The 23,142-nt window shown below is 43.2% G+C and overlaps 1 protein-coding gene across 50 annotated transcripts in view; it reads left to right on the top strand.

Moving 5' to 3' along the window:
- The window catches only part of SORBS1 (sorbin and SH3 domain containing 1), a 251,854-nt gene that overhangs the window by 59,272 nt on the left and 169,440 nt on the right, over nucleotides 1–23,142 (top strand). For 33 of the 50 annotated variants that reach the window (XM_078346144.1, XM_078346098.1, XM_078346126.1 and 30 more), the window contains one exon: nucleotides 11,614–11,699. The exons of the other annotated variants lie outside the window; for them this stretch is intronic. The gene's annotated coding sequence lies outside the window, so the exon portion shown is untranslated. The remainder of the gene's footprint in view (nucleotides 1–11,613; nucleotides 11,700–23,142) is intronic. 50 annotated transcript variants of the gene reach the window in all.

Raw genomic sequence — 23,142 nt, 5'->3', positions numbered from 1 at the left:
ACCTGGGAAATACCCTTCTCTGTTTACTGCTTTATCCCAGGTAATGTAGAGATGGATATAGCCAAACAGTGTGTTGAGAAGCTTTTAGAGGCCAGGGTGATGTGGTTTCTGGGGGTTCTCTCTGCTGCAGAGGTCTAACTTGGATATAAAGATAATCTTTTCTGAAGCTGGACCCAGCTGATCTGAGTGGTGACATTTAGGGCTACTAGGCATTAGGTTCTAGCACCCACCACCTCTTGCCACACGCCACTGGGAGTGTTTCATGGACTTTCTCCTCTTTCCTCTGCTAAAGAGAATTCTGTTTTCTATTACTCAGCTTTCCTAGTAACTCTACCTTCTAAGGAGAAGTTTCTCTTGGTTAGTTTAGTGCCTGGGTTATTTTCATATGGAGTCAGGGCTCTGAGTAGAGGGTGAATTAGAGAAATAGGAAGTTGGGATGGCGAGAGAGAGAGAGAGAGAGAGAGAGAGAGAGAGAGAGAGAGAGAGAGTGAGAGTGTGTGTGTGTGTGTGTCTGTAAGCAGGTACTGGCATCTGAAAGGGGCCAATACTTGTAGGTGAGAAGAGAGAATGGAGATCAAAGGAAAGGAGGAGAGAGAGGAAAGTGTTTATCAGCTGGGGTTTAGGGAGAGTGAGGAGATGAAAAGTAAAAGGAAATTTCTAGAGGAGCTGTCTGTTTAGGATATTAAGTGGTAGAGAAGGAGAAAGCATTTTCAAGATACTTTCCTATGCATTAATAATTTAATTCTTTCCTTCTGGTGCTCAGCAAGAGATCCCCTAACATTTTAAGTTAATTTTTATTATGTTTGAATTGGATTGCTTCCTTGTATGGCCACCAAGTGGACACTGGGCTACGTTGAGACCCAGTTATGTTCAGATGACACTGGTTCGTTCTATCTGGGCTTAATGGTGAGGCAGTAGAGTGTGAGAAGCACACTCTGGAAGGTGGGCGCCGGGGGACATGCTCTGTGGGGGATGGCCTGGGACAGATTTGCTGAAGTCAGCATTACTTAGTGTTACTTCATTCTGCACAAATCTCAGATCATTTTCCTGTGTTAAAAATAAAGACATATGTCAGAGTTCTCAGATTCAGTGCTTATTTACTTCTTACCCTCTCTTCAAAAATAATTTGAGGCAGTTTGAATTTAGTGGGGAAATGTGGCAATTTATTCAGACTGTCTTTTTTCCATAAATAGAAAAGAAATTTGCTTTGAGAAGGAAGAATATGTTGAGTTTCTAGGCCACATTTTACTGACAGAAATATTATTGGGGAAGGATATTTTAATTTTTGTTCTCCAAGAAATTGCTCTTTTGTACTGCTTTGAGGTGGAGGTGATTTAGCACAGAGAGGATTTTTAAACCAAGGGAAAGAGCAGTGACTGTTTGGCTTAGATAAAGAGAGTGCTTTCTTCTGTTTGTGCCTCCTGGGGTCGAATCGATCTGTGTGCATTGTCTGTCCAACATTCTCGTTCATTGAGATGACTTTTTTGAGTGGCTAAAGGCCCCAGAATAAACAGGCTGCTGGGACCTGCAGGTCTGTGCATGGAGCTTCTTTGTGTCAGCTCCTAGAAGGGCAGAGTAATGCTTCTGAGGATGTTAACGCAAGAGTACCAGGCAAGGGCAGAAAAAAGACCCGCCCGGTACTGCTTGTAAGTAAATAAGCATCATAGTCTTATTTACTTATTTATTTATTTATTTTTATTTTTAGAGATAGGGTCATGCTGTGCTGCCCAGGCTGGAGTGCAGTGACTGTTCACAGGTGCGATCATAGCATGTTGCAGCTTTGAACGCTTGGCCTCAAGCCATTCTCCTGCCTCAGCCTCCCTAGTAGCGGGGACTATAGACTCGCGCTACCGTGCCTGGCTCCACCAAGGTCTTTTTAGCCCAGTGGCCAAGCTGTTGGATACCTTGAAATTGTCCATATTTTTTGACCACCTCAAGGGGCTTTGTGTGACGGCAGGAAGTTTCAGCTGCCTTCTGATGTTTGGAGCAATGCCCAGGGCAGACGGTGATTTCCTGCCTAGTTTTGAAAGATCTCAGGAAAACAGCCCTCCGCTGGGGAAAGGCCTGTGACGAGTTCCTGGTCTCAGCATGGGTCACAGCCTTGTTCAGGCTGGTCTGTCTGCCTGACAGACCAGGCTGGGGAAGTCCCCAGGGAGTCTTGCCGAGATTGGTCACAATTTCTCAGCGGTATCAGTGTTTCTCAAAGTGACTTCTAGACCCCAGGCATCAGGATGTTCTGAGGCACTTGTGGGAAATATGTATACCTGGACCCATACCAGGTGGACAGAATCAGAATCTCTGAGGGATTCGGGCTGCCCAGGTGATTCCTTTTACCCTATAGACGTAGAACCACTGTACTACTTGCTTCCACTGTGCAGAACTGGACGTTGTGGTTAGTAAATTTGAAGCCAGATGATACTGGACTCAAATTTTCTATCCTTAAAGAAGGCGGGGAAGGAAGAAGAGCCGGCGGTCTGCAGGTGTTGGGTACCAGCTGTGTGAGAAGATGTGTGGTTAGTGCTTCCAGCTCTGCTCTTTTATTTGTGCTCAGCAGCAGCCCAGGGTGTGGATGTTATCATGCCTGTGTACAGGGGAGGAAACTGAACATCAGAGATTGAAAGCTTGTTTAACATCACACAGCTGGTAGGTGGAAACCAGCATGGCCAGCCTTCTTGCCTTTTCAGTTATGACTGTAATCCCCACTCTAGAATGACGAGTGTCTCCTTGAGTCTGGCTGTGCAGTAGAAATATGATTCGAACTACATAGGTAATTTAAGACTTTCTAGTAGCCACGTTAAAAAAGTAGAAACAGACAAAATTAATTTTCACAACTTTTTTTCTAACCCAGTATATCCAAAATATTATCATTTCCATATGTAATTGTATAAAAGATCCTCTTAGATATTTTACATTCTTTTTTCAAATTCTGAGTCTTCAAAATCCAATGTGTACATGACTCTTAGAGCACATCTCAAGTCACACTAATCATATTTCAAGGGCTCAGTGGCCACCTGTGGCTGGAGAGGTATGTTCTACCCCGCTTTCCAGGTAGCCAGGGGACAGAGTTTTCTAGATCACTGATTTCCAGGCAACCCAGGATGGATTCATGCTGGACTGACTGCATGCGTGTCACCTGAGGAGCGGATATTAAAATTCCTCCATCAGACTGGAGCCCCAGGTGATCTTTTTGTATAGCTTGGTTGGAAATGGCTGTGCTAAAAACATTCACTGGCAATTTACTTGGATTGTCTGTGACTATGCCCACCCCCTTTTCAGGGACAGTTGCATTCCAAGCACGTTCTCTGGGAGTGGGTGGGGTGGTGGAGTGGTAAGAAAGGTGGGGGAATGCACACCCTAAGGGCCTGTTCCCTACCTTACTAAGTAGAACTATACTTTCAGTGGAGAAAAGAAATCCTGTTTATTTTTCTGGATGTGATCATGCATAAGGGGTGGAACCTTTCCTTTTGATGGCTGAGAGTGGGATCCTGTGTTCTCAGGAAAGGTGAGACGAAAGAACCAACATACTTAGGGGAGAATGAGATATTGTGTACTTAAGCTGTGTTCTTTTCCAGTGGTTTGATTTTAAATTTTATTTGCTGACTTAGAGTAAGAAATATGGCCCAACAGAGTTAGAGTCCAGGGGTCTAAACCTCAAAGCTTCAGAGGTCGGGCAGGTAGCACAAGATGAAGTGATTGAAGACCAAACTGTTAGGAATGTTCTCCTCTCTCACAAAAATGTGGTGGTTTTCCTTTTTTTCTGGAAACACAAGACTCTTGGCTTTTATTTTCCTATTTTTGATAGATAAATATTTATATTTTGTAAGAGAAAAACCAGTGCATGCAACTGTGATCAGTGGAAGCCAACACGCAGCTTTGGTGTTAGAGAGCTGAATCGGCGAGCCGTGGCCACTTACAGGGCAGCAGCTACTACCCTGATCCTTCCAGTTGCTATCCTTGAGGCTCAGTGTTACCAAATCCTGTTATTTTTAAGGAGAAGCCACATTTTGAAATTGTGAAATCTTTGGCTTTATAAATTGTATTGTAATTTAAAAATCATTATAAGGCCAGGTGCGGTGGCTTATACCTTTAATCCCAGCACTTTGGGAGGCTGAAGCTGGCGGGTCACTTGAGGTCAGGAGTTTGAGACCAGCCTGGCCAACATGGTGAAACTCTATCTCTACTAAAAATACAAAAATTAGCTGAGCATGGTGGTGGGAGCCTGTAATCCCAGCTCCTAGGGAGGCTGAGGCAGGGGAATCGCTTGAACCTGAGAGGTGGAGGTTGTAGTCAGCTAAGATTATGGCACTGCACTCCAGCCTGGGTGACAGAGCAAGACCATCTCAAAAAAAAAAAATCATTACAGACGTACAAGAAGTGGCAACAAATGGAACAGAGGGATCCTGTGTGCCCTTCACCCCACTTCCCCAGTGTTAATATTTTACGTAGCTATCACACAGCATCCAAACCAGGAAACTGACATTGCTGCAATCTATAATTCTTATTCAGATCTCACTTGCGTTATATGTACTCATTTGTGTGTGTGCATATGTGTATGTAGTCCTGTGCAGATTTGTATAATCACCACCATAATCAAGAAAACCTTTGAGGCTGGGCGCTGTGGCTCATGCCTGTAATCCCAGCACTTTGGGAGGCTGAGGTGGGAGGATCGCTTGAGCTCAGGAGCTTCAAATCAGCCTGGGCAACATAGTGCGACACTATCTCTCTAAAAAAAAAAAAAAAAACAATTAAAAAGAAAATCTTTGGCTTTTAAATCATTTGTGCAAATATAACATATTGAAAACTTTGTTTAGGTCTAAAGAAAATGCCATAGGCCTGGTGTGGCCTGTTGGATCTCCAATTTTTCAATCTCTATTCTAGTCTAGCCCTTTCTTTCTTTCTTTTATCCTGATAAAATTCACCTAACACAAAATTTACTGTTTTAACCATTAGACAATTCATTGCTTTTTTTTTTTAGCATATTCACAAAGGTTTGCAACCATCATTACTAATTCCAGAACATTTTTATCACCCGAAAAAGAAGCTCATTTAGCATTTCCATCCCATTCCCCTCTACCCCGTTTCCCCGACAATGAACAAACTACTTTCTGTCTCTATGGATTTGTCTATTCTGGACATTTCATGTAAATGGAATCATACAGTATGTGACCATTCATGTCTGACTGGGCCTTTTATCTTAGAGAGGAAGAGACTTAGGGCCAGAGAAGGACTTGAACCCAGAACCAGTACTCTTTGTAACATACCTTTCTGCCTCTCAGCATTCAGAGCTTCAGTTTTATGATGATGATGGTAAGACCACCACCCCAGCTACTTCTTTTCAGTTGGCGTTAGTAAGCATGCATAATAACAGAATATTTCTGTGACTTGTGCTGAGTATTAACGCTCTGCAAGGAATCACTTTGGAAATGGGAATTGTCAAGGAGAAAACCAGGTAGTTTAGTTCAGTGTATATTTATTGAGTGCCTATTATCTGCCAGGCTCTGGGCCAACAAGGTTGAATTGGATGGGTCCCAACCATCAAGGGGCAGTCATTTGAGGGAAACAGAGATTAAAGATAAATTCCAGATGTTGAGGGCAAATATGATTGTGGGGGCAGAGGGAAAGGGTATCAGTCCCAGCCTGGGAGTGGGGTGGTAGTGGTGGTGGTGAGGGATAGCTTAAGGGGTGGAAGGAAGCTAACAGGTAATGAGGCAGCAGAAAGATGTTCTAAGCAGTAAAAGAGACCTGAGCAAAGGTTTAAGCCTGGTGGATGCAGAGAGCTGGGCCATGAGCTCACTGGTGGTGATGGAGGACCAAATGGGGTATCAGAGATATGGTTCGAGGAGTGGGCTTGGTCAGATCCTTGAGGGTCGTGAAGTTATAGAAGGTCAGATACCCCTGTGGATATCTGATTTTTTCAAGCTGAAGATGGCTGAATGGATGCAGAGTAAGAGAAGCCAAACATGGGAATTGGGTTTCCTGGGAAATACCTAGGTCTGAGCAGTTGGAGGGGAGTCGGGGGTATATGGTGGTGGAACCAGTATCTAAGTAGCAACAGATTGAGAAGAATCAAGGCAAGAGAAAGCAAGAGACCCATTCTAGAGGCCATGATGAAGTCCTGCCCATGCTTCATACCATGATGAAGATGCCATGGGGTGTCTTTCAAGGGCTCTCAGCCCTGTTCCCACTAGCCTGCCTCCTCCTCCTTGTTTACCCGCCCACCCACTCAATCGCATTTCAGAGTACTTGCTATGCGTTGTGTTGCTGAGGGTACAGCAGTAAAAAAGTTGGGCAAAATTTTTGCACCTTAAAGGGAAATATGGATAAATAAGCTAATTACAGATTATGAGAGGGTCTACAAAAAAGGTAGTTTTTGCTGGTGATAGTAAGGTTAGGTAGTCTGGGCTGGCCTCAGTGGAAAGGCATATTTGATCTGAGCTCTCAAAAGTGAGAATGCTTTCTTTCCCTGGCAAGAAACCTGGAAAGAGCTTTGCAGGCAGAGCAAACAGCAAATGCACAGGACCTTAGGGGGAAGGACCCTCTGGCAGGGGGTACCTTGGGCTTTGGCAAAATTTTTTCAGGGGGTCTCAAATCAGATAGAACAGGTTTCTGGCAATCTGGCCCAGTTACACTGTCTTAGGAAATGGAATGGGGAGGAGAGAGAACCATTAGCTTTGGGAGGAAGAATACATATCCTACTGGAGGAAAAATTGTGAAGTCATTGTGAGTCATTGGAAGTGGGCATGCTTTCCTTTTTTTTTTTTTTAAAGGGGGAGCTAAACTCATTTTGCGATTTTAAACTAATTTTGTTGTACTTCATGAGCTTTGTGTCATTCAGAGAACTTGGAAACATTCATTCTCCCTCCTACTGAATCAGCGGAGTAGGTGGAAGAGCTTTAAAAAGCTCTCAAGGACCTATCTTCCTTTGCCAGTGGATGCAGGAGGAGGACAGCTGGGCAATCGGAACAGAGCCAAAAGGTGTTTGGGAAGTGGGAGCCACCTTAGCATTGAGCTTCAGGGGGTTTCAGGTTCTGGAGATGTTGTCACTGGTTATGGCCCTAAGTGGGTTTTGTTAGGGAAAAGAGAGAAGTCCTTTTCAAGGTCAAAAAAGGGATTCATTTTGCATATTAGAACATCATCTTAAATAAAATAATGACGTGTGATTAAAAAAAAAAAAAAAAAAACACTGCCCAAACATGAAATGGGTGACTTCTGATTTGTTTCCTTCCCAAGGTGGGCAGCCTCAAAGCCAGTTGGGTATTTGCTTCCCTGGACTGTCTGGGTTTGCTGATCGAGGAGTTGGAATTTGTGGAGGGAAAAGAAGAAGGGAGTATGCCATGAGCTCAGAAAGCAGCTTGGGCCTTGGATCCAGAACAAGGAGAGAGGGACCAAGTCTGAGCTGAGTGGTATGAATTTTGGGGTGTATTTTGAAGGAAACCAGAGGGCTCAAAGGTACTATATTAGGAGACAGTGAGCTAGTCAAAGACCCCTTAAAATTGTAAAATGACAGCAGTAATGAGGTAAAGGAGAAATGATTATATGGATCCCTGTCCATATATAGGTTAGTGGAACAACAATGTGAAAATGTACGTGATTCATGGTAGGAAGGAGAGACACATGGGGCTATGAGAACATGTAACAGGAGAGGCCAGAGTGGTCCAGAGAGGGTCGGGTAGTCTGGATTGATGTTTGGTAGAAATGAGGGTGGTAGAGATGACTTTCACAATGGCTGGTATCAATCTGTATTCTTGGGATGGGGGAGGAATAAGGGAGATGATGGATTGAGGTTTTTGGCAGGGCGTGAGACAACTATTGTGAGGTCTTTTGGAGGGCTGCGTCAGAGAAATGCCTTGTTTTAGGCCAGGTTATAACAGTATTGCAAGGAAAATTACTGAAGCTTTTAAAAATTGAGGACCACCAGGAGGGGGCAAATCGTGATCTTGAGCTTTTCCTAAACCTCCTCCACCATGCTCTTCCAAGTTTGCATTATGGCTCACACGGAGGATTCTTAGGTTGATGGGGATACCTACCTGCCTCCTTGTTCCTTGGAAGGATAGTGTGGACTGCTGCTGGGCCTTGGTAATCAGGAAGGCTGACCTTGGTCCGCTGTGGGTTTCTCTGGTGCTGGCTGCCTGACGGTCACCTAGTGACACCTTGTAATGTCAGGGAAGAGATTTTTGCAGGCTGGTGCATTCAAGGAGCCAGTTTACTCCAATCTGTCCATCATCTTTGTGGTGCACGGCATTTACTTTGCCAGTCTTGGCTTGAGATAGCTCAGGTCGTTACATGACCACAAAGTGGAAATCTGGAAAGAGAAGTGCTCAGCCAGGCTTGGCAGGTTTCCAGACACTGCACTGATCAGTAGAGTCCTGCCCTTTCGTGGGCAGGAAGGACCTCATCAGAGTGCTCTGTGCCTTGGAGCTGTTCCTCGAAGGCCACCTGATGACTGGATGCTCCCACAGCCTTTGTTCTGCCAGAGCAGCGAACCCACACAGGTGTATGAAGGCTCAGATCTGCTGCTGAGATTGGACACCCTCAGTCGTTTACCTGGAGGTACTGACATTGGGTCATGGTATACAAGAAATACAGGGAAAGAGGAAGGCCCCTTCATTTACCCATTTGCTATTCTGGCTGCTGGCATTTTTTTTTTTTTTTGACATTTATTTAAAGGAAGTTGTGATGGTTGTCATAGTGAGATGCAGAGAGTGGGTAAACATACCAAAATGTGCTACTCCCCTAAAGTCTGGATCCTTGGCTCCTTCCTGGAGGATGATGAATTCATGTCCTTTAAGAGGTTGTTTTGGAACTTCTGAGACCTCTGGGTTAAATATACCCTTTTTGTATTGGACATCAGAATGACCCGTGGAGAGGTTCTGGACAGTGCTTGGACCTCCAAATCAAAGATTCTGATTTAATGACTCTGGGACATAGGGGATTAATTCTGTAGGTGATTCTAATTTTCAGCCATACTTGGGAACCTGACCGGTAGTTACTGGTCCAAGGAAGCTCTTACGATTCTTCAGGTGAATCCTGCCTCCTTGTTTCCTCACACAGGCCTTGAACCGGAACCCCGCCTTGACCATGCGTTTGGTCTTTCCTCCTCTGTGTGCCACTTTCCAGCCTGTGTTTTGGAGTGCTTTTCTCTGGCTTTGCCTCAGCCTAGATCAGGGCTGGCGGCTCACTTCTTTTTTATCTATGAAGAAAAGGATAACTCCATGTGGGGATTTTGATGGGCTGATATTCTGGAACATTTTTTCACAAAGCTTCCTGCTTGAGGCTCATATGCATAGTAGCTTCTTGCTGTGGAAATCCAGGCCCTGGGGTGGAGATAGACAGGGCAGCCTTGTGACTGGTATAAGAAAAACATCTTTATTTACTCTCTTCTGTACATCATGAAAGGCTTAGTATTTCTTTTCTTTCTTTCTTTCTTTTTTTTTTATTTGAGACAGAGTCTTGCTCTGTCACCCAGGCTGGAGTGCAGTGGCACGATCTCAGCTCACTGCAACCTCCGCCTCCCAGGTTCAAGCAATTCTCCTGCCACAGCCTCCTGAGTAGCTGGGACTACAGGCATGTGCTACACACCCGGCTAATTTTTTGTATTTTTAGTAGAGATGAGGTTTCACCGTGTTAGCCAGGATGGTCTTGATCTTCTGGTTTTGTGATCTGCCCACCCGGGCCTCCCAAAGTGCTGAGATTACAGATGTGAGCCACCATACCCGGCCGAAAGGCTTAGTATTTCTACCACCATGTTTCTGAGGCCCTGTAGACTCTGGGACAGCAGACTCCAGGGAGTCACAGTTAGGCATTGCCAGGGAGCAGGGCTGAATCAGTAACATTTTTGACATGGGCACTTATCAAGATAAACTTCTGTAAGTGCATATGTAGGGCTGTGGATCAAGACCCAGCAGATGTTGGGTCATGTCGCATCAGGCAGGGGCTTTTAAGACCCAGAGCTAATAAGAGATCTGAACAACCAAATTGGAGGGGGCTGTTCTCCTCTCCTTGCTTTTGCCTCCGTTGTCCTCCTTTCCTCACTGTGCCTGGTCCACTTGATCCAAGCCTTAGGATTTCCTGAGGCCTCTGGAAGTATCACTAGTATGCTAGGAAGTATCGCTTCACTTCTACTGCATCAGGTAACCCTGCTCAGTGCTCCCATAACACAGGTGCATAGTGGGATCACTACACTTAACCGTAGCGGGTATAGCTCAGGAGAAGAGCATTTGACGGCAGATCACTACACTTACCCATTATTTTATCATTCATTTTGAGTGTCTGGATCTATCTTTTATTCAGACAGAGCAACTTGAGGGTCTTGTTCACTTTTGTATCTCCATCACGTTGCATACTTCTGGTATGTAATAGGGCTCAATAAATATTTGTTAAGTGAATGAATCCATAAATTCTTTGTGGCAGTGATATAAATAACTCCTATCAAGATCTTATTGTTGAACACTGCTTATTTATTACAGTGCTATTACCTTGTACATAAACTTATTTACAGTCTTGTATTCAAGATGCATGTTAAGGGAGATTTTTCTAGCATAAAGAGCATTCCAGATAGTTTGGGACACTGAGCATTTTTGATGTATGGCAAGCATTTTAGTGGAAAGTGCATTGCTTCAACTGTATTTCCTTGACCTTAATACTTCTCTGGAAGCTGAGTATTATTTTTGATAATTAATTTTAATTAGTTAATTGTGTGTGTGTTGTTTATTGTATTGATTTTTTTGCTTAATAGTATAAGACTAATATGTAGTCTAGCATAGTGAAGGAGTCCTGGATTAGATAATCAAGAGACGGTTGAGCTCTGCATCTAACTATGGGAGCAGGCAAGTCAGTTTCCTGCTTACATTCACTCATGTAAAATGGGAGTGTTGTACTTGTTTGGGGGTTGCAATTGTCTACTCCTACAGGAGTGAGGCTACCAACTTGAGTTATTATATGTGCTCTACCATTTATTTTCTTGGAACTAGGACCCTTTTGTTTTCCCACTTTTGTTAGAATTATAAATAGAAGAACATATTTCTGTACCACAAGAAAAACAATAATGCAAGGGCAATGACTAATGATAACCCCAGTTCTTCTCTGTGTTGAGGAGACAATAGGGAGTGGTGGGGACTGTGGTATATTGCAGCAGCCAAGCCTGCCTGTGAAGGGCAACTGCTGTTAATGTTTAGCACTACCTGATTATTGTCAGACTAAATGTGGGCCATGTTGACAGGTCTGTGTTTTTTTTTTAAAGAGAAGTCAGAAGTCAGTTTTTGTGTGATAGCTCTGATTTTTATGTTTGGTTCAGATTTTCTAAACATATCCATGGATGAAATGTAACACTTCCACAGGCTGGATGTCACCCACTGTGCTTTCCGTTTGTGATCTCTGTTAAAGATGATCTCTAAAGCTGCCCAAGATTCTATAATTCTGATGGGGACCATTTCAGCTGGTGAATTCTTCTACTTTGGGAAGTCAGAGTGGGGAAGGGAATTGGGCTAAAAGAGATTGGGGCTTAAGCCTAAATTGCCTGGCAATTGATGTTTAAATGAGTCCCCTAGGGGAGAGGCCCCAGGGTGCCTGTGATTCAAACCAGGTGTTGTGTATGTTTGTCATTTGTCATTGCAGGAGTTGGCATCCTTTGGAAGAGTTCGTGAAACCTTTCTGCTCAGAGCTCCTGGACCAATGCATCTTCCTACCACCTTAAACCACTGGTGAATATATGTGGTTTTTTTAATTCTTCTCAGTAAAGGGAAATACTTTGTTAACTGTAGAATGTGATTTGCAGAGAACCATGATGTTCTTTATATTATAGAAGGAAGGATACTGGGCTGGGCCTAGGGATATCTGAGTTTTGGTACTTACTTGGTTCTGCCATTTTTACTGTGGGATTATAGGTGAATTCTTTGACCTCCCAGGCCCCAGACAGAGAACATATCCTGCTGTTTACAGGACATGTTTGCTTTGCAGACTAAAAGAGATACTGTGTGCAAGAAATAATATATGCAAGAACACTTATATTTGCCCAGGGAGAGTTAAGTCTTGGGCAAATATAAGGTAATACTATTTGGCTCTGAGATGCAGAGCAAGGCAATTCTCCCCCTACTCCCTACATTTATTAACTCTATTAACATACTTTTCAAGCTGGAGTTCCAGGTATAAGTGTTACAGCGTAGCTGCCATACCCAGCCCAATTCAGCTGACCACCAGATTGGGGCTCCCTGCCTTGGCTTTTGTCACGTTCATAGACATCTTCATCTGCTAGTCTCATAGTGGTATTCAAGCAGGGCACTTCTGAGCCAACAGATGCATTAAAGTGTGAAAACTGATATGTTGGAAACAATGGTTTTTTTTGTTTTTTTTTGAGATGGAGTCTTACTCTGTCGCCAGGCTGGAGTGCAATGGCATGATCTTGACTCACTGCAACCTCCACCGCCTGGGTTCAGGCAATTCTCGTGTCCCAGCCTCCTGAGTAGCTGGGATTACAGGCACACGCCACCATACCCTGCTAATTTTGTATTTTTAGTAGAGATGGGGTTTCACCATGTTGGCCAGGATGGTCTACATCTGCTGACCTGTGATCTGCCCGCCTTGGCCTCCCAGAGTGCTGGGATTACAGGCGTGAGCTACTGCGCCCAGCCAACAGTGGGTTTTAAATACTTATTTTCTGAAACTTCTAGAGTGGTTCTTTAAGAGATTTGCATTCTCTCTCTTTTTTTCCCCTTCCTACCAGTATAGCTGCCATTTTCTTGAAAGATGAATTAATGACATTTCACAATTACCTTTATTTTTATTTGAGATCAGAGAATTTCACAGTTAACAAATGTTCTTCCTTTTTTGAAAGAAACTTAATTACTCATCACAGCAGGTACACATCTTGCCTCTATGACAGTTGAAAGAGGCAAAAATATGTCCTTAATAATAGTGAGTTCCAGTGCTGAGGTGAGAGTGCCTGCAGGTATGCTAGCTAGTTGATGTCGAGGTCTTAGGTGAGATATCGAGGGAAAGGACCACCGTGAGCTAGGGATGCCGAAAAACCCATGCATCTTTATTTCAGCTACTCTTTGTAGAGAAAAGCTGGCCTGTTTAACACTGACTCCCTGGTCAGCGCCAACCATGTGGATCAGGTGCTCTCATGACCCACTGAGACAGATCAGAGTGGGATGGCTACCTGATGAGCTTGCAGGGTGCTGGGGGTTGGGACACAAAGGAAGGGCAGTCAGTTAGGATAAGCAGGCCCAGGATTAGGGAACCAGCTTGGCCACAGGAGCCTGGCTGTCCAGACTGCCCTGTCCAAGGGGACACAATGGACATTCTGAGTCCCAGAACCTGAATCCCATCTAGGCAGGAAAAACTCTGTAGTGGAAGTCCTCAGGGAAGCAGGTGGCATCAGGTAGCAGGACACTTACCCATTCAGCAAATAAGTATCAATGCCTGCTCTGTGCCAAGGCACTGCTCTGGGCCCTGGGGTGGTGCTTCAGTGGTTATAAGGCAGACTGTGTCTGTGCCTCCCTGGACCTTTGATTTGAGTGGGAGTGATAAATAAGAGTGTGCGCTCCATGAGGGCAGAGATTTTTGCTTGTCCTGTCTTGTTCACTGTTCTATCCTCAGCTCTTAGAAGAGCACCTCACACCTGATGGGTGCTCACTAAGTATTATGAGCAATACTTATGAAGGAAGCAAACAAATAACTAAATAGACAATATAATTTCAGGTAGTAATGAGTGCTATGAAAACAGTAAAACAAGGTGAGGGGCTGGCGGGACTCTTTTCGAAAGAATGGTCTAAAAAGGCTTCTATGCGTGTGAGAGAGAAAAAGAAGGAGACTGATTTCGTGTAGAGACTTGAGTGGTGTCGAGGAATCAGGGGAGGAGTGTTCAAGCAGTGGGAACAGCAAGTGAAAAGAAAGGCCTTTGATGCAGGATAAGCTTGGCATGGTAGAGGAACAGGAAGGCAGCCAGTTTAGCTGGACTTGGGCTGGGGTGTTTATAGGGAGGATGAGAGATATGAAATAAGAGTGGTAAGTGGCAGCCAGACCCTGGAGGCCATGGTAAGGAGTTTGATTTTTACTCTGAGAGTGATTGGATTTCATAGTCCATGTGATCTTCTTTGTGCTTTAACATTGTTCCTCTGGATCCTGAGTGCAGAATAGATTCTAGGGGCAAGAGAAGAATCTGTATCACCTATAGGAGGTCCTTTCAGTGGTCCAGGCAGGAGATTAGGGTGTGGCTTGGATTAGAGTAGTGAGCATTGACTGATATGAAGAAGTGGTCAGGCTCAGGACACATTTTGAAGGTAGAGCCTGCTGGACTGCATGTGGGATGTGAGTAAGAAGAAGAGTGAAGGATTAGTCCAGTGTTTTTGGCTAGGCCAATGGCATTGCTCTTCACTGAGATAAGGAGCAAAGAGGGACGCTAAGGGTTCTGTTGGGCTGTCTTAGGTTTGAGATGCCCATTTGATATTCCCATAGAGATATAGAGTCGACTGGGGCTGGAAATGGTATCTCTCAGAGTTGTCGGCATATAGATGATATTTAAAACCATGAGACTGAATGAGATCATCTAGGGAGAGAAAGGAAGAGATGCGTAGGATTTTTGACAGAGAAAAGAGGGAAGGCAAAGGCAAAGGGTAGATTTTCCATATAAAGTCCCTACTAAGAAGTAAATGTGAAGACATGCTAATGAATATGGTTTTCATTTTATGCAAATATGAATTATACAAATGAGATAATGTGATATAAAAGTAGTCATAAAGCCTCACCTTATGTAAAAAGTTTGAAATGCTATGACTTCCCCAAATCAAGAAAACTAGTTTTAAGATTGCATAATCATAAATCTGGTCAGCTGAGTGAATTATTAGCAAGCAGGAAGATCCAGCAGCCTTTGCCAATAGCCTGTAAGCTACATTGCTCTACAAGCCATTTCAATAACTAAGTTTAATTTACTATTAATACATTTTAGGTATTTTTCTCATTCAATAGTTATGTCATCCAAAAGTTCATTAATTGAGGGTTCACTAAGTGAAAACATACCTGAAAATCAGTAATTTTTCAGTGAAAAGTTAAATGTGATAAAATTTTCTGAAGAAGGCCTAACAGGCGCCATGATTTACAGGGCCATAAGTTAGAAGATATTTATAATTATCTTGAAAATATCAAGGATAAATGCAGAAGATAAAAAATATACCGTGATGTTTGTGGTAGATGTATGCATTCCACCTACCCCTCACCTGCCATTGACTAATATGAGAAAATTAGTTGACTCACGCACACTGTCATCTATTTGTGGGCTTCTGGCCTAAAATGCAGCTGCTCCATATTTGCTTTGTCTGTTTCCTAGACAAATTGTCCTACTGAGCTCCTTCCATCTTCTCACTGGGTGCCTTAATTTTCCCATTTTCAGGCTCCTAGTGAATTCCTTTAGCCTTACAGTCTCCAGGTGCCATAGACATTTTTGCCTCTTACCACCATCACTGGCTCCAAAGTCTGTCTGCTTCCTCCCTCTGACTGCCTTTGTGAGCCTTTCAGTTTAGGAACCTTCCAATCCCCCTGCCCCAAAAGCTTTTGAATATCCTCAAGATTTCCTTCTTTGAAAACGTTTTCACTCCTTCCCTCAACTTCAACCCCATGTGGTCTTCTCAGGCCTTTTGTGGAAATGATGATAAAAGAGAGGGCGGGGATCAGCAGCATTCTAGAATGGGGTCTGTCCTTTCCGTGGGTATGGGCAGTGCTGACTTGCTTCTACATATATTTAAAGACTCTCCAGCTTGAGTGAAAGCACTCTGAGTGGTAATTCTGGAACATCTAATCTTTAGAAAATGAGCATTGATTGTGTAATGTTCTGTGTCTATGACTGACGGTTTATGGCAGATGAGGGTTTCAGGGGAGTGGTATGGATGACGAATGGCCTCAACCCTGGTTTTCATTTGTTGTCTTTTCTCACAGAGTGGCACCTAAATCAAAGTTAAAAGAATGAAACTTCCTGGCAATCATAGGGGGAGGATTTTTCCTTCTGCTTCCTTCTTCAGTAAGTGATTTCAGGAATTAAAAAAAGTATGGGACCTTAGCATGCCCCTGGAGACTTAGAGTGGTGGGACATTTAAAAACTGGTGGTATCCTTCTTAAGTTAAAAACACAAAAACACAAAAACAAAAGACTGCTGAGGCTGTAGAATATCTTCAGTGCTTGTTGACCATCTCAGGAGGAGAGGCCTGAGATGCATAGCTACTTGTGTTATGTTTGTGTGTTATCTTTAAAAAGGATAATAATAGTATTCCTTTTATTCTTTACAAATGATCTAGAAACATTGAAAGTGTCCTCACCAGTTGGTTTTATAACTGCTCTTGCTGCATGTGTCTTCTGATTGAGGGCATCACCTGTTCACAGTGCCTTTAGCATGTTGGAGACTTCATATTCATTAACTTGGGACTGGAGTACTTCGACTTGAGTTTCAAATTTTACATGTATGGGGATATGTCAGTCAGGCCAATTTCTTTCTTTCATCCTTTTCCTTATTTCTAAAAAGGATTTAAAACTGTTTCTGCTCAATGTATTTTTTTATTCAGCAGCTTTAGACAAATATGGATTTGAAATGAGGTAGTTACCATGAGTTGACCCACAAATTATGGCCATTTCAACTGAACGTCTCACTGCTGCCCTTTAGAGCAAGGTCTTCTTGCATTGTGGAACAGAACAGGATTGGAATCCTTTGTGGTTGATAGTTTTTAACCTTGGAGTTCAGACAAATTAAAAAGCAATCCAAAGCCATTTTCTTTGTCTTAAGAATCCCAGCTACCCTAGGAAAATGCTCAAAATAGAATTTGCATAAGTCGCCAACTTTCTGAGAGTAATGTAGAATTCAGTGTCCGGAACCAGTGATGTCAGTCACCACACTGCTGTTTGGAGTGTGTGCTGTTGGGGGCAGCTTCTCAGGGGTGGCTGTCTACCTGGGCTGCCATATTGCTTTATGTCACCAGAGGTTCATAAGGCCATTTTCTGGTCAAAGTTATTGTGACCTACAGTGACATGATATTCATTTCATGCAACAGTGACATCTCTTAGGTGTTAGTGTTTCTCCAAGAGATTTACACATTTGAATTTGTACTTTTTAAGCAAGCAGGAAGTTGTATCACATTTGCCGGCCACATGTAAAAACAAGATACTTTCTCTTTTTCCATCTAGTGACTACAAATAGAGAGTGGAATATATTTTTTGTCTTTCTTTTTTTTTTGTCCTGGTTCAGAGAAGTAAACATTAAATTGTGTTAGGGTCATCTCTAGAACAGGGAGATCAGCATCATCTCCGGTGATTACTGCACGTCATGAGAAGAAATCATTCTGATTGTTCTACTGACTAATTTAGACAAGGCTCCATCTGATGCCTACTTCACAGCAGTGCCCTCAGCCTGCTGTCTCCTTATCAACATAGAGATGACTCACTCCATGTTTTCCTCACTCAGAGAGTTTCTCTAGTCTGCTGATTATGGCAGTGATTAAATAAAAAATGGATCCTGCAGAGGTATGCGTGAAAAAATAACTGTATTATTTGTGCTTGTTGAACTTTGCATAATTCAACATTCACTATTATAATCAGTAAGGTATTGGTTTTTAGGCTTTTCGGGTGAAGGGTCAGGAAGCCCTTTAAGGTACATATGCACATACACAATTTCTATATATAACACTTCTACATTTTTAGGAGATGACATTCCCCTGCCCAGTTATCATGCTTAGTCACACATTTCATTCTAAATGTGTCTGCTTCTGGAAAACTCTGTGTGGCAGGTAGGTGCTCGCTGTAAAAGATGGCTTTTCTGTTAGATCTAGGTGAAAGATTGGGAAAGAAAACTATGTTCAAGACAGCCTAAGTTCAATAAAACTTACAACTTCCAGAATTGTCCCAACATGAACTCAAAAGATGGAAATAGTCTCTTATATAAGTGGCTAATCCTTTTAATTAAAAAAGGATGCAGAAGGACCTTTACCCTTTTTGTTTTCTTTTTATTAGAGACAGGGTCTCACACTGTTGCCCAGGCTGGAGTGCAGTGGTACGATCATGGCTTACTGCAGCCTCGACCTCCCAGGCTCAAACAGTCTTCCCACTCAACCCCCCAGTAGCTGGGACTACAGGTATTTGCCACCTGTAGTGGCAAAAATGCCCAGCTAATTTTTGTATTTTTTGTAGAAGCAGGGTTTTACCATGCTGGCCAGGCTGGTCTAGAACTCCTAGGCTCAAGCTGTCCATCTGCCTCTGCCTCGAAGAATGCTGGGGTTACAGGTGTGAGCGACCACCCCCAGCCTCTTTTTGTTTTCTAACAGCTAATTTTATTTTTCAGCAGAATTCATGTTTCTAGACATTGCATTTATTCCCTGAATTAATCATATTTATAGCATTTTTGTCTTCTGTGGCCGGGTTGTGAGCTAGCTGGCCACAGAATACCAGTGTTTTAAAAGTTTTTAAAGTAGTGGCCAGACTTTTAAAGTTTTTTTTTTTTGAGATGGAGTTTTGCTCTTGTTACCCAGGCTGGAATGCAATGGCGTGATCTCGGCTCACTGCAACCTCCGCCTCCTGGGTTCAGGCAATTCTCCTGCCTCAGCCTCCTGAGTAGCTGGGATTACAGGCATGTACCACCATGCCCAGCTAATTATTTGTATTTTTAGTAGAGACAGGGTTTCACCATGTTGACCAGGATGGTCTCGATCTCTTGACCTCGTGATCCACCCACCTCGGCCTCCCAAAGTGCTGGGATTACAGGTATGAGCCACTGCGCCTGGCCAATTTTAAAGTTTTTAAAGTAGTGGCCAGAGTTTTAAAAATCAGAATATTTCACGATTGAGACTATCTTGGCCAACATGATGAAACCCCGTCTCTACTTAAAAATACAAAAATTAGCTGGATGTGGTGGCACATGCCTGTAATCCCAGCTACTCCCGAGCCTGAGGCAGGAGAATCACTTGAACCTGGGTGCTGGAGATTGCAGGGAGCCGAGATGGTGCCACTGCACTTCAGCCTGGTGACAGAGCAAGACTCCGTCTAAAATAAATAAAAATAAAATTATTTTCTGAGTAAGTATCAGAAAATTTCACATAATTTGATTTCTAGCTACTCCTGAAAAACTAGAATATCTAGCAGTACTGGGCTTTATTCTTGCATGGGACAGTGGGCTGGAGTGGAACAGAGATTGTTCCCTCAGGGGAGGGAGTCCAGTTTGCTGTGGCCCCACATCACCTGTTTGCTACCTGTTTGATCCTCTCAGGCTTTTGGTTTTGTCACCCCTGACTTACTATTTGTTTAAAATCTTATCCTAAAAAAATCAAGAGATCTTTAGGTTAAAAAAAACACAAGATTTTGGTATCCCTCTTTTTTTCTTCTTTGAAATGGAGTCTCGCTCTGTTGCCCAGGCTGGAGTGCAGTGGTGTGATCTCAGCCCACTGCAACCTCTGCTTGGACAATGAGAGTGAAACTGCATTAAAAAAAAAAAAATTTTGTGTGTTTTTAACTAAGGGGAAGGAAAGAAAGCAATAAGGTAATTTAAAAGAAGTATTCTTTACAAATATCAAGTCATTATATTAGTTTTGAAACATACAGTGTCCTTTGTATAATGTGATTTACTCGTAAAAATACCATGGTGGGAACATTTATACAAATTTACTAATGACATTGGTTCTTAGATATTTCCATTTTTATTTTTCAAACAGAAGTGAACCACTGAACTCAAAGTAGTTGAACCTTTCTTGGTTTTTTCCTTTTTATAGTCAGACAAAAATATAAAACTGTTCAACAGAAGTTACCAGTGTTTTAATGAAACAAATAATTAGTTTTTTAGGTCCATACCTTCTAAAGCATCTGCAAATTCTAGAAAAGGAACTTCAAACCAACAAAAAAACACCCCACCCAACCTAAAACTTGAATAACTGTGTTAACTTAATTCGAATCATTCCTATTTTATGAGCCATCATGATCCGAAGTTTCTGTTTCTTCTCATATTGCCTTTTCCATCCTAAAATCATTCTTGTAGAGTGCTGAAGACTAACTGCTAGCCTGTTGGAGACTGAATCTCAACCTTTTTCATTTTTTAGCTTCCTGGTTTTGGGGTGAGAATTCATCAGACTCTTGTTATATGTGACTTACAACCAACCCTACAACAACCTGCTGTCTCTGAGTTTTAGTTGTTTCTGATAAAAATGTGATCATGTCCGGTTTTCCTCAAGCTCTGACATTCTAGAATTCCGCTGTTCTGTCACTGGAGTACTGGCCATATAACAACTTCTGTGAGGTTTGAAGAGCAGAGTCCCAGTGGAGAAGGGTTCCTAATGCCATCGTTTATTTCTCATGGCTCCCTGTAATAAACACGAAAGAAGAACTGAATATAGTGAGTTATATACGCAGCAGCTCATGGTATCATCCTGAATTTGAAGCACTGGGAGGAAATTCTGTAGCTCTGTTTAGTAGATAGTACAGAGGTAAATCAGGCAGAAGAGTTTTCATCTTCTTGTCATCCTGCAGAATATTTCTGATGACTAGAGCTCAGAGGTCTGTAAGCCTACCATGTTCACTGGTGCTCATGAGACTTGGACTACCCTAATACTTGGATTTTACAATCCTAGGTTATATTTTCCCTTTACTTTTTTGTGGTGGGTCTAAAAGCAGTTGAACATCATTTCTTGGCTGTGTTGAGTCAAAATTATGACCAGGACAAAAACATAAATGGCACAGAGTGTTTAGCAGAGTAAACAAAACGTTTTATAGAACATGCTCAGCATAGGATGGTGTAATGGAGGCTGCAGGGGGTGTTCTGCTGTGGGCCTGTGTCAGCAGTCATTGGCTAAGAGCTTGTAATGGCACTTACAGCATGGTACAAATGTATATATACACCCACAAAGCATAGTGTACTATATGTGCAACGTACTAAACCTGTTGTGCTTATATTTTATACTAAATATATTGTTTTAGGAAGTTATTTCCAAAATAGCCAAAATACATCATAAAAATGATTCACCGATACTCAGGTTGGCATTAAGTGGGCTGTATGTGTAGGAGCAAAGAAGGGACCAGAGTTTTGAAAACTCTGGTTTTAGAAAGGATTTTCTTGGCCAAATTCTGGTTCATATGTCTGGTGATATTGTGTATTTTGCAGCTCTTTAGATTGATTTGTTTATTCATTTATTCAACCAATACATATAGAGTAGCTCTAATATTTACACAGGGCCTTTTGGCATGCGGAGTCCATTCATATACCTTATCCCACCTAAGTGTGCTTGTTTCAGAATCTAGTCACATGCATGGGCAACAGCAATCTCTATTTCTTTACAGAGTTTTTCTCTTTGCTTTCTTTTGTGCTTGTAAGCAGAGATAACATGTGGTTTTGTCTGCACCATTAGAAAGGAGCTTAGGACAAGTGGGCAGGAGGGTTGCTATGGGAGTTGTGCTGGACAGTCATTCCCAGGAACAGAGGAGGTGGAAATCATCGACTGAGCATGAGAGTGGGGTGGGTGGGAGGGATGTGGTTGTGGCTTTGAGGAATATGGAAACTATTTGGAACAGCTGACATGGGCTGGGCATTGGGGGCTGAGCAGGAGCTGAAAGCAAGGCCTGCCTGGTGACTGAGAAGAAGCTTCTGTGTCAGCAGGTGTGGCCTGGATGTGCAGGGTGGCAGGTGGAGCTAGATGAGACTCAGGGACAAAAGGAGAGGGCTGGGGGCAGGGGTGGGATGGTTGCTTGGCTGTCAACATAAGGGGACTTGGAGGAGTTGTTTCTGAACCCCGATGTGGCCATATAGGGAGCTGTTGAGGTGAACCGCAGGGGAGGTACAGGAGCCTGGGGGTGCTTGGCAGTAGCTCTTTTTAGCTTGGCTTATAACGCCTTTGATCTCTTAGCACTCCTCCCACCCTGCATGCCCTCTGGGGCCATTCTTGAGTGCATACTATCATGTGTACATACTATTCCTTTTTTTTTTCCTTCCTTTGGCCTAATTGCCTCCTACCTCAAGTGCTAGCTGAGGAATCACTCCTGGGCAGCTGTTTCCGATTGCTGTCTGCACTGTCCTGTGCTGGAACCCTTCTCCCTGTCCACACGTCTCTCTCTTTGTACTGTAGAGGCTCGTTTTTAAGTCTCTCACATATGTGGATCGGAAGGTTCCTTGGGTGCAAGATTGTCCCTAATACCCAGCACCTGGCATGCAGAACGTGTTCAGGAAATGACTGCTGAATGGATATATAACTCTTTCGTTGTATTGTTAGTAGCCTAACAGAATGAGAAAGCTGAAAGACACCTACAAGATCAGCTAGTCTAAGTCATTTGATTCATAGTTCACAGAGAATTGAAACTCAGAAGGGTTGAATGCCTGGCCTGATGTCACACATCTTGTCCCAGGCAGAGCTAAGACTCCTCAGGTTCACCTCCTCTGACTCTAAATGCTGTGCTCTTTCTGCTACGCCACAGTGGCCTCCAAACGTCTTTTCCGTGTGTGAAGGTAGCAGCCCTCTGCCTCTGCTTAGTGCCTCGATACAGCCTAATATCGCTATTCACAGTGTTATCTAACTTTTCTCATGGGGATGTCCTGACGACGCAGAGAGCTTTTCCTCTGCATGCATGGTGCCAGGTTTACAACAGCCCTTACCTCACTGCTTCCCCTTCCCTTTCCGGTTTGTCCTAGTTTATCTTTGGGCAGGGTAAGCATCAGCAACTGTTTCTAAGTAAACAGAGGAATTGCAGATTCAGGATTTGTGGTTTCAAATGTTCAGTGCCTTTTGCTTCAGCCCATCCCCACCTGACCGCCATCACTGCTACTCCTGTCTCCGCATTGCCCTGATTTAGTGCACAATGGAAGTTTCTTTCTTGGGGCAAGCAGAAGAACTGACAGAACATTGAAAAGGGAAGCCGAGAGAGAGAGAGAGAGAGAGAGAGAGAGAGAGAGGGAGAGAGAGAGAGAGAGAGAGAGAGAGAGAGAGAGAGAGAGAGAGAGAGTCAGTCAGTCTGCTGTTTTCCAGACCCATCCCTGGAAGATGGGATACAAGACGGCCATCTAGAAATGCTTGTTTGTATGTCTCCCTTCTCCAGAGTGTGTCTTCGAGTTTTTGGGCAGCATTTGACCTTTAGTATGTTCTGTTTAGGGTTAAATTTGCAGCGAGACTGAGGCTGGGGTGTGGCTAGTTCCCTTACAGC

Source organism: Callithrix jacchus, chromosome 12, assembly GCF_049354715.1.
Source record: "Callithrix jacchus isolate 240 chromosome 12, calJac240_pri, whole genome shotgun sequence".
In the NCBI taxonomy this organism is placed as follows: Eukaryota; Metazoa; Chordata; class Mammalia; order Primates; family Cebidae; genus Callithrix; species Callithrix jacchus.
The sequence above is the reverse complement of the archived record's forward strand: the minus strand, read 5'-3'. Positions and strand labels throughout refer to the sequence as shown.